Raw genomic sequence first — 11,298 nt, forward strand, 5'->3', positions numbered from 1 at the left:
GCCGAGCCCTTAGCCAGAGAAGTAAGAGCCCTAGAGCTACCAGCCATGGAAACCTGAAACACATGCAGACGCCCCACCCCCTTTCCAGGGACCAGGCTTGAGACCCTCTCCCTCTGGGAGTGGAATTCCAAGAAATGATGAAGGAGCTGGTGGAGTTTCCCAGGACACTCCCCGTCCAATGAGAGAACACTTTCCTGCCCTTTCTGGAAGCTGGGACACACCCACTTGCTCTCCTCCCTTAAGGAGGTTTCCTGCAGTCCTATAAGGTGTGTAACCCGCTGAAATAAGCCTGGTTGGTTCCGTCCTCCTGTCTGAGTGAGGTACAGATCCACTGACTATGGTGGGCAGTCAGGGAAGGCATTCCCTTGCACGAAGCTCTCAGCCTGTCCCCGAAAGGAGAGGCAGTGGGAAGGGGTGGAGACAGGCAGTTGCTCATCTCAGGATCTCAGGGGAGGGAGTGGGGGGGAGAGTTTACAGGGCGGAATGTTTCGCTGGGGTTTAAACGTCAACCAGGCTTATGCGTCTGAAGCACCTTCTTAGGCCGAAGGTCAGCCTGTCATGGCCAAATAACCTTGTCCCTGGACTGGTCGAGACCAGTGGGCTGACCCCCCTCCGGCCGTTTCCCCATCCCCTACCCGCTCCACTCCCCGCAGCTGCCTTAAAGTCAGCTCCTTGGCCTGGATTGCGGGTCAGAGGAGTCACAGGGACTCCCAGGGGCTCCAGCGCCCCCACAGCTCTCCCCTTCAGGTTTGCGAAGGCTTCTCCAAGACCCTTGCCCCGTGTTGGGCCCAGCTAGGCCCCCAGGATTGCCCTGCAGTCACCTCGTATCCTCCTCTTTCCTAACTTTCATCGCCCGGGTCTGACTTCCACTAGACTCTAAATTCCGTGAGTCTGTCCATTTCACTACTGGGTCCTTACTTAGCTCTTGGCCCATAACAGGTGGTTAATAAACGTGTTCAGTGGATGAGTGCATCTAAGTCCTGAGTGGGCAGCGGAAGGGAGTCCAGAATACAGATGGGATCGAGGCTGGGGTCCCTGCTGACGCTGCCTCAGTGGCACTGGGAAGGGTGACTCCTGGCCCAGGGCCTTGCCCAAGGGTTGACCTAGGAGACTGCCCCCTCCGCCCCTTCCCTTGTTCTCATCACTGACGGAGGCATGGGCAGGGCATCTGAACACCTGGGCCCCGGTCCGGGTCTTCCGTCTCCAGATTGACCCCTGCCCTTGGGCAAGGCACTTAATCCCTGTGGGTCACCACGCTTTCCTCACCTGTAAACTGAGAGGCCTGGCCCAGCTAACCTACAGGGTGCGTCAGGGCTCTGAAACCCTAGTCCATAATAAAAACCACAGGTGACCCCAATCTAGTCCCCAAGCTCAAGGTTTTGAGTGATTTGGAAACAGAATGATGAATTAGAGAGACACTGGACATGGCACAAGTCAAGACAAAGTGGGGGACTTAAAGCTTATAGGTTGTAAATAAATACCTGTTGAATGACGGAGTATGTGAATGAATGAATGAATGAATGGTGTAAGGAAGGCAAATAGGGAAGCAGAGTCAGGTTCCAGGCAGACTGGGATCAGAAAGGCAACCTGTTTCCCAGCTCGCGGCCTAACAGTGGGGCTGCCTCTCTGCCACGAGCACTTAAGTCCTCATCCTCCCGTCCTGCTGCCCTCAACATCCTCCCTACAAGGTGGGACTGGACTGAGCTGAATCCCCTCCCCCAAGGCCCCTGGACCCCCTCTGCCTCTGAAGCCCCAGCAAGGGTCAGGGGGAGCTGCACCCTTCCTCTGGGCTGCCTGTACAGGTGTGGCCAGGGGGCAAGGCTAGAGGATTCCTCTGGAACCTTCTTGAAGGGCTTAACTTGCAAGTCCCTCTCCTTTTCTCCTTCTGTCACCTCACTGAGGATAAGACGAAGCGTAGACTGAGAGGGGACCAGCTGGGGAGGCGGGATGCTGTGTGGCCACATCCTGGCCCACCCAAGAGCACTGGAACCACAGAGCCGTCCGAGGGTACCCTAGCGAGGCCCTGCAGCCTTATCCCGACTCCAGGGTCTCCTGAAAGGGGCTGAGGGTCTCGCCAGGGCCAGGCCAGGGTCCCAGGACTTAGCTCAGTGACCTGGAAGGACGAACAGTACCAGCTTCAAGTGCGGGAATCACAGGCTTCTGGTCTCCCTGTCCTGGCCCTGCCCCTTCTGGTTTTTGGTTTAACGTCAGCCCTTCTGCACAGGGAGGAGAGACGCAGGGAAGAAGAGAAGGAGGCGATCGGGACTTCCCAACCCAGAGCCCCTTCAAGGCAGTAATTTATGCTAGACAAAGAGATCGCTGACTCTGCTGATGAACAAACAAATGCAATGACCAAACAAACAAGACACATCGCAGTGCGTCAAGAAGGGCAGTGAGATCGGGAGAGAGGAAGACGAGTGGGGAGAGCGGGGCAGGCCCAGGCGGGGTCCTCCGGGCAGGCTGGCAACGCCTCTCTGGAGGGGGGCCAGCTGGCTTGGGGCTGCTCTCGTTGGCTTTTCCTTCAAACATCATGACTAGCTTGAGCACCGCCGACCGTTTTCCCAGCATCATGTTCACAAAGTCTCAGTAGGAGGTGGTGTCGCTGACAGCGCCCGCCACCTCCGAGATCATCTTCTTCATCTCCAGGTGGGTCTTGGGGACCCCACGCTTCTCCATCATCCTCTTCAGAGACATCAGATCAATCTCGCCCTCACTGTTCAGGTCAAACTCCGGGTACTTCTCTTTAAAGGCCGCAAGTTTTTCCGGCAGGTTCTCTTCATCACTGTACTTCTGGTCACAGAGGAGCTCCCGGTTGATCTCGGCCGGCCTCCTCTCCTGCCGGGCTTTGAGCAAACAGAGCGCTTTCCCTCCTTGCAACCTGTTGCCGAGCGCGACGGACGTGGTGAGCACCGGGCTTCCGCCGGCTCGGGGCTTCGCGACCGCGGCAAAGGGACGAGGGGGAGGGGCGGGCGCCTGGTCCAAGCTGCGCGGCGTGTGGCGGCGGGATCAGTACATGAATCTCAAAATTGGGTTTAAAACATCAAGTTGCAGGGCTTCCCTGGGGGCACAGTGGTTAAGAATTGGCCTGGCAATGCAGGGGACATGGGTTCGAGCCCTGGTCCAGGAAGATCCCACATGCCGCGGAGCAACTAAGCCCGTATGCGACTACTACTGAGCCTGCGCTCTAGAGCCCATGAGCCACAACTACTGAGCCTGCACTCTAGAGCCCGCGAGCCACAACTACTGAGCCCGCACGCCTAGAGCCCGTGCTCCGCAACAAGAGAAGCCACCGCGATGAGAAGCCCGCGTGCCGCAACAAAGACCCAACACAGCCAAAAGTAAACAAATAATTAATTAAAAAAAAACTTAAGTTGTAAAAGTATAGATGTACTGTGACATCATTTTTATGTCTAAAAATAATTTTAAAATAACTACCGTATTTATGGATACACACATAAGTAGCACAACCATAAGGAGAGACAATTGTAATGATAGTAAAGATTAATTCAGACTCTAGTCACCTCTGGTGGCCAGCGGATGGGAGGAGGGAGTGGTTGCAGGAGCATCATAGATTCTCAGGCGTTCGTTCTGTTATTAAACGTCATGGTTTACACACACACTTTTATGTTATTGTGTGTGTATCAGATACTTTTCATTGAAAAAGGAAAAAGATACTGGAACTCGTCAGAGCCCACCGAGGTGGCCGATTGAAACACGTGTCTCCTAATTCTGGTTCCAGAATTCCAGCCGCGGAGTAAATAGTCCCAGTAACTTTATCCAACTTGGTTTATCTCTCACATTGATCACAATGAACAGCTCCGGAGAGGATATCACAGGCAGCCGTCGAGGTCGCTGTCGAGTAGCAGGGCAGGCCGATTAGGATCTGAAGTCAAGCCTGAGTCACGACCTGAAACGAGGGAGAGTCGGGGGCTGATTTTCCTCCTTTGATTCCCATTTTGACCCCCGGGTGGGCCCGTCCCTGCACTTCGTGGCAGCACTGACGGTAAACCCCAGGGGAGATAGAGAGTCTGAAGACAAGGGGAAGGGGCCCCACAGAGCTGGAGGGGGTGGGAGAACTCCCAGAGGCGAGCGGGTTTCAGGAGGACACGCCCAGCGCCGTGTGTGACCGAGGCTCCCACGGAAGCGCATCAAAGACTTCGAGCCCTGAACCATCTCCCCAGTCCCAGCCCGCGTGCCGGATGGAGCCCAGCGATGTGGGAAAGGCGTTGGAGTGGAACCCGTAACGGACCACTGCCCACAGAAGGAGAGCTGGACTGCGCCGTCTGGGCCTAACCAGGTCGGTCTGCTGGAGCCGCAGCGGCAGTGACAAGGCAACACCCTCCGGAGTGCTAGCCAGGACCCAGGGTCTCCCAGCACAGTAGGCAAGCGTCCAGCACACAATCCCAAATTCCTCAACTCACAGAAGAAGCAGAACGAGGAAAGAGACAACCAACAGATACCAAGCCCAAGGCGACTCAGAAGGGAAGGATCAGTTAAAGGGTTTAAAGCAGCTCTTCTAACCGTCCATCGTGAGGATAAGGTGAATAATCTTGAGATGCCTGGAGACGTAGAAGTTCTCTGCAGAGAAGTAGAAACTAGAAAATATAACCAGAGGGAACGTTTATAATTGAAAGAACGCCATATCTGAAATTAAAAAAAAAAATCACGGGACGGGCTCAGTAGCAGAATGGAGATGCAGGGGGAAGGGTTCGGGAAACCTGAGGGGGGTCAACAGAAATCATCGCTGTGCAGAACGGAAAACAGAAGTTTGGGGAGAAAGCACGATCTCGAGGATGAATGGGCAACACCACAGGGTCCAACGTTCCTCTCACGGAAGTCCCAAGAGGAGAGAGAAATTGGCATAGAAAATAATACTTGAGGAAATCATGGCCCAAACTTCCTAAATTTGGTGAAAAACTTACATTTAAAGAGCCTTGATCTATTCTTCCATTCTCCAATAGACCCAGATGTCAAGCCTAAAACTATAAAACCTTTAGAAGAAAAGATAGGAGAGAATCTTTGTGACCTCAGAGTTAGGCAGAGTTTTTTGAGAAACTGATGAATTGGACTGAATCAAAGTTAAACACATTTGCTCTGTTCAGAGAATGAAAAGATAACACAGACGGGGAGAAAACATTTGGAAATCACATCTCTTAACAGCTTGTGTCCAGAATATATAAAGAACTCTCGAAACTCAACAATAAGAAAATAAACCAAATCTTAAAATGGGTAAGCTATCACAACATACATGTTTCCAAACAGGATATGCGGACGGCAAATAAAATGCCTGCGCAGTGCGCAAGTTAGCCCCCAGGGAGATGCCGGTTAAAATGACAGTGAGGCGGCCCTACATGCTGATCAAATGGTGACAGGAAAGCTGGCAGAACCAGGTCCCAGTGGGCGCTTAGAGCCGGGCAGCTCCTTGTCGCCAGAGGGAATGCAAATGGCACCACGAACCGTTCTTAAACAGTTTCTTAAGCACACGAGGGCCTTAAAAGCTAGTCATCCCAGGGCTTCCTGGTGGCGCAGTGGTTGGGAGTCCGCCTGCCGATGCAGGGGACGCGGGTTCGTGCCCCGGTCCGGGAAGATCCCACGTGCCGCGGAGCGGCTGGGCCCGTGAGCCATGGCCGCTGAGCCTGCGCGTCCGGAGCCTGTGCTCCGCAACGGGAGAGGCCACAACAGTGAGAGGCCCGCGTACCGCAATAAAAAAAAAAAAAAAAAAGCTAGTCATCCCATCAGAAATATCTACCCTAGAAAACCGAAAACTGGTGGTCACACAAAAATGTGTACCTGAAATGTTAGGCTTCATTTTTAATTTTAATTTGTCAAAGTATAGTTGATTTACAATGTTGTGTTTATTTCTGCTGTATAGCCAAGCAATTCAGTTATACACACACACGCGTACATATATATGTATTCTTTTTCATATGCTTTTCCATTATGGTTTATCCCAGAGTATTGAATACGGTTTCCTGTGCTCTATAGTAGGACCTTGTTGTTTATCCATTCTATATATCATGGTTTGCATCTGCTCATCCCAAACTCCCCATCCATCCCTCCCCCACCTCCCCTCCCCCTTGGCGGCCACAAGTCTGTTCTCTGTCAGTCTGTTTCTGTTTCATAGATAAGTTCATTTGTGTCGTAGTTTAGAGCCCACTTGTAAGTGACGTCATATGGTGTTTGTCTTTCTGTGTCTGGCTTCACTTAGGTATGGTCATCTCTAGGTGCGTCCATGTTGCTGCACGTGGCCTTATTCCGTTCTTTTTTTACGGCTGACACTCCATCGTGTATATGTACCCCGTCTTCTTTATCTGTTCCCCTGTGGAGAGGGTTCATTCTTAATGCCCAAACCAGAAGACCCCCCACGTGTCTGTCCTTCAGCTGGTGGACAGGTGAGAGAGCTGGGGTGCGTCCACACAGTGGACCAGCGTCCTGAGCGCCAGAGAGGACACGCCGACGCCACGGGCCCATCCCAGGCGCCTCGTGCTCCCTGGGGAAGCCTCCCCTGCCCTCCCCCAGCCTCCCTGGGCAGCGGTCAGCCCTCCTGCGGACGCTGGCTGCTCTGTGCGTCCATCACTGTGCTGGGAAGTGGGGCGCCAGGTGCAGCATGGGTTGGGGGAGGGGAGGCGTGCTCTGTGGAGGATTTAAAATCAATAACAAAGCTGATTAGGGTCCATCTGCCTTGTCACCAGGCACTGGCGATCCCAGCAGCACCCCTGACACCCACTCCTTCCCGGGAGAAGTTTTCTCGTTGGTCTAAGTTCTCAACACTTCTGCCATCACGGCTGAATTTCAATACTTATGTGTACGTTATGGGTTGAGTTGCTTCCCCCAAAAGATGTCGAAGTCCTACCCCACCGCCTGTGAACGTGCCGCGTTGAGAAGTAGGGTCTTTGTAGATGCCACGAGTTAGGCTGAGGTCGTTGGGGCGGCCCTAATCCTGTACGACCAGTGTCCTTATAAGAAGGGGACACTGACGGGGGAAGAAAGCCGTGGGCAGATGGTGGCAGAGACGGGGTGATGCACCTACCAGCCCAGGAGCCCCCGGGGTCGCCAGCAAACCACCAGCAGCACGGGGAGAGGCCCAGAGCAGACCCTCCCTTGCGGCCCGGTGGGGAGCAGCCCTGCCGACACCTCCATCTCAGACATGACGCCTCCGGGAGAGAGCAGGGATGCGTTCCTGCTGCTTCAGCCCCCGGCGTGAGGGCCCCTGTTGCAGCAAACTCGCAGTCGGCACGGCCTCCTTCCTTAGTCTTTAACAGAAGCCGTCTTCTGCCCAAAGTCGATTCGGAAACTAGCTCCCTGGTCGCCCTTGGCCCCAGCACCCCAAAGGCCGAATTCACAGTGAGGTTGCGCCGGTTTGGATCCGTGGGGTCACGGTTCACGTCCTCCCCTGCGGGGTTATCTTTTCTCTGTTTAAACAGCGGGTTCAAAATAAACTCTGGAAGCACAGAGGCTGCTTTTCCATTGCCTCTGTAACCAATTACCGCAAAACTAGTGGCTCAAAATAACAAATTTATCACAGGTCCCGTGGGAAGTCCGGACTGCGTCTCACTGGGCTGAGATCAAGGGGCGGCCGGGGTGTGCGTCCCACCACCGGGGGGCTGCAGGAGAGAACCCGTTTCCCGGCCTTCCTGGCTTCTAGAGGCGCCCGCGTTCTTGGCTGGTGGCCCCGGCCTCCACCTCGACGGCCAGCAGCGCGGCTGGGAGGGGCGTGGGTGTGGAACAGACCTCGGCGGGGTCTTCACAGGAGAGCCAGCGTCCCCTTCCCCCAAAGGCAGGGGACGCCCCAGAGTGGCCCAGTAGTGACAAGGGACAGTTCCCCCAACCTTCCCCCCACAATGAGGACAGCTGTCCTCCCAGTCGGGCAGGGGCTCGGGCTCATCACCCCTGTGTATCCTGCCGCCCCTCGGGCCGGTCCGCCTTAGGCCTGTCCTTCGTGATGCCCGACTCACTGCTTTTCACGTGTAGGAGGAAAGCCTGGTTCCGCCGCCGACCAGCCGTGGCGGCGCCGTGCGCGCGTGTAGGAAAGGGCGTGTTGACTCCGGTCTTCTGAGCTGAGGCCGGCTTGGACACGCCAGTCGGGAGGCCCGTTTTGACCGGTCAGCGCCGGGGTCCTAGGTTATTAAATGCCTTGGATTTCTCCTCCACCCATCGCACAGGTTCTTGTGGAGTTTACCTGAGCCAATTCTTGTCACACTTGGAGAACAGCGCCTGGCACGTGGAAAGGGCTCAGTAAACGTTAGCTATTTTGTTGCCGGGTTTCTCGTGCAGGCAGCTGTCCCCAGACCCAATTCATGCTCACAGCTGGGGATTCCAGAGACGTGGAAACCCTTTTCCCAGCATCCAGATGTCACATCTCGTGGAGGGACCAACAGGTCTTCCCTGTGCCGTGTGAACCCATCACCGCGGCCGCGAGCTGGAGGCTTCTAACTGGCTGGTACTAGTTCCCATCGTCCATGCCTTTGGTGGGGACGATACCCCCAGGATCTCGCTCCCAGGAAAGGGGAGCTCTCAGACCAGAGGGAGGGCATGGGAATGATTGCTGGGCAGACCTCCCTCCCTCCCTCCCTCACTCTCTGCCTCCCTCCCTCCCTCCCTCTCCCTCCCTCCCTCTCTCTCTCTGTCTCTCTCTCTGTCTCTGTCTCTCTGTCTCTGTCTCTCCTCCCTTTCATTCTCTCTCTCCTCTCTCTCTCTCTCTCTCTCTCTCTCTCTCTCTCTCTCTCACACACACACACACACACACACACACACACTCACACACACACAGGTCTTTGACACCGGGGCATATGAAGAAGACTCTGCATAAGAGGAGACCTTTATGCTGTTGCCGCATCAGAAGACCTGATATTGTAAAGATGTAATTTTCCTCCAAGTCAGTCTATAAGTTTAAAGCAAATCCACACAAAAGCCCAGCACGACGTCTGGAGTGTGATGTGGCGACTCTGTCGTTCATCTGGAAGAGCGTGTGTGTGAGAACTGCCAAGGAAAACGTGAAAGCATGAAAGGATAATGAGGGGGCCCTGCCCTGTGTGATATGACCGTGCGCCCCCCGCTAACTAAACAGCGTGAGTCTGGAGAGGAACAGACAGACCCATCTATGGGGAGCTCAGGATCCAGGAACAGATGCAAGGGCAGGCGAGCATTAAGTGCTCGGTGTGGGTGGCATTTCTAGGCAGCGGCTCCAGGGTGGAATCCTCAATAATATTGTTGAACCGGTCAACCACTTGGAAGAAACTTTCTGAGATCCTGCTTCATATGCCAGACCAAGATAAACTCCAAAGTCTTAAAGGTAAATTACAAACGAAAGGAAAGCATGGGACTGTATTATATGACGAGCGGGCTAGGATTCGCGGCGTCGTAGAAACAGCATCCGCCTCTGTGCAGCGCGGTGTCTCCAGCTCCGTTCGCGCTGCCCTGGGACCGACCCCGCCACCCCGCTCCTCTTTGTGCAACAGCGTTTGGGTCTCTGTGACATCACAGTTTGTCCCTTCATCTATTGAGGGATGTTTGGGGTGTTTCCACTTTGGGCTGCTGTGAATATTCTTGTAAAAATAATGGAATCTATAAAGAAAATGGTTGATGTATTTTGCTAAGTAAGCTTTCAAAACTTAAGCCAGAGTAAACCTACACACATGGTCACGTAAACTGGTGCAGCTTTGGGTGGGTGGGTAGGGCCGATGCTGTAGGTGCCCTACCCACATCCCCCTGGTCCCTCCTGTCTACCTGTCTGCCACTGCAGGGGGTCATGCTAAATCCCACACCTGTGACCTTCTCTGGAGGATTGCCCTGGGGACCCTGGGGCTGCTGGGACTTACACTCCCCTCCCCCTGCAGTGGCTTGTGGCCAGTCCCTAAGAGATTCGGGGCCCAAACTCCCTGCTCCGTGTCACGAGGCGGGACGGATCTTCCGATACCATTTATGCTTCCGGGCTCCCACGGGTCAGGCTGGGCTGCATTTGGGGTGAAACCACGTCCCCGTCTAACTGCCTCCACCGCCCCGCCTGCTGCCCTCAGGCTTCTCCTGGGAACGTCCTTTATGACTTGCCGAGAATTCCCACTTCTGGCTCTGCTTCTAGAAACCGACCTAAAACTGTGAGTCCCAGACATGGCCCTGCAGGCTTGAAGGACGAGGTGCTGAACTTGGATCACCCACTGGGCAGGTGACAAGGAAGCCTCCCTCCCTGGTTGCAGGTGGAGGGTTGGTCTCCAGGACACTTCAGCCACGCCGCTACCAAGGTCTCTCTCTGCAGGGGCACAGCACGGGACACACGGGGAGATGGGCGATGTCACTGGGTGTGGGAGGTGCAGGGGTCATCTAATTATCTGGTCTGTGGAGAGAAGCCAGAGGGCCAGCGGTGGCAAGGAGTGGGCAGTGGGCTTCGGTGCAAGAAGAGAGGAGCTTCTGTCTGCAGCCTCATCTAGTTTCCTAATCGCGGCCGCCGTGCGGTGCTGTTTTCCCAGCAAGTAGAAGCAGGTTCGGAGACACGGTGGAGCCAGTAGGAGGGCCCCCCGTCGCATCTCGGGACCCATGTGGGTGACGTGTGCTTTCCCTCCCACGACTCTTGACTCTGGGTCAACAGACCCTGGTTCCCAGGGGCGAGATGCTTCCACCGGGGGACACGACAGGAGTCCCACCAAACTTAAGCTATGGCCGCTGCCCCACTTCAGAAGGACGCCTTTCAGGAGGACGGGAGCAGGTGAGGAGCGGGCAGCACGCTGGGAAGAGGGATCGAGCGTGATCAGCACGGGAACGGAGACGGAGGTGACGGACGCTCAGGGGGTCTCTGGGGTGTCTCTTCAGCGCTCACATCACGAAGTCCAGCTTTAATGTAAGTGAGAAGATGAAGCAACATTGGCCTCATAACATCTCGTGACCAGAGACTCAGACCACTCGGCGGTGAGGGTCTGCGTTACCCACCGGGGGGGCCATCTGGACCCGCGTAAGTGCTGGATGAGGCCACGGGGAAGCCAGAACAGGTGGTAGACGGAGCAGAGGATGAGGGTCCCTCACAGGCTTGGGAACACCTGCACCAGTGGGGACTAAAGTTCACCTTGAGTCAGTGTTCCAGCCGTCAGAACCCCTCAAATCCAGGAGAGGCCGTGATGAGATAGAATAACTAGAACGCGAGAGGCAAACGCGTGTGGACGGTGCAAGGGGCGACCTGTGCCAGAGGCCGCTGGTCCCGTCCGGATGCTGCGGGCTCACTCGTGGCCACCTGTCGCGCCCACAGCCTTCCCTGCAGGCTCGCCCTGGGGTGAGCTGCACCGCCTCGCTTGGGGGTGCTTGGGGGGGTGC

The 11,298-nt window shown here is 55.3% G+C and overlaps 1 pseudogene; it reads right to left on the minus strand.

Annotated features, from left to right (window-relative positions):
- Positions 1-2,105: 2,105 nt before the first annotated feature.
- On the minus strand, positions 2,106-4,528 carry LOC132437705 (allograft inflammatory factor 1-like; annotated as a pseudogene).
- Between the last annotated feature and the right edge of the window lie 6,770 nt (positions 4,529-11,298).

The sequence above is a fragment of the Delphinus delphis genome, chromosome 15, assembly GCF_949987515.2.
Source record: "Delphinus delphis chromosome 15, mDelDel1.2, whole genome shotgun sequence".
Taxonomy (NCBI): Eukaryota; Metazoa; Chordata; class Mammalia; order Artiodactyla; family Delphinidae; genus Delphinus; species Delphinus delphis.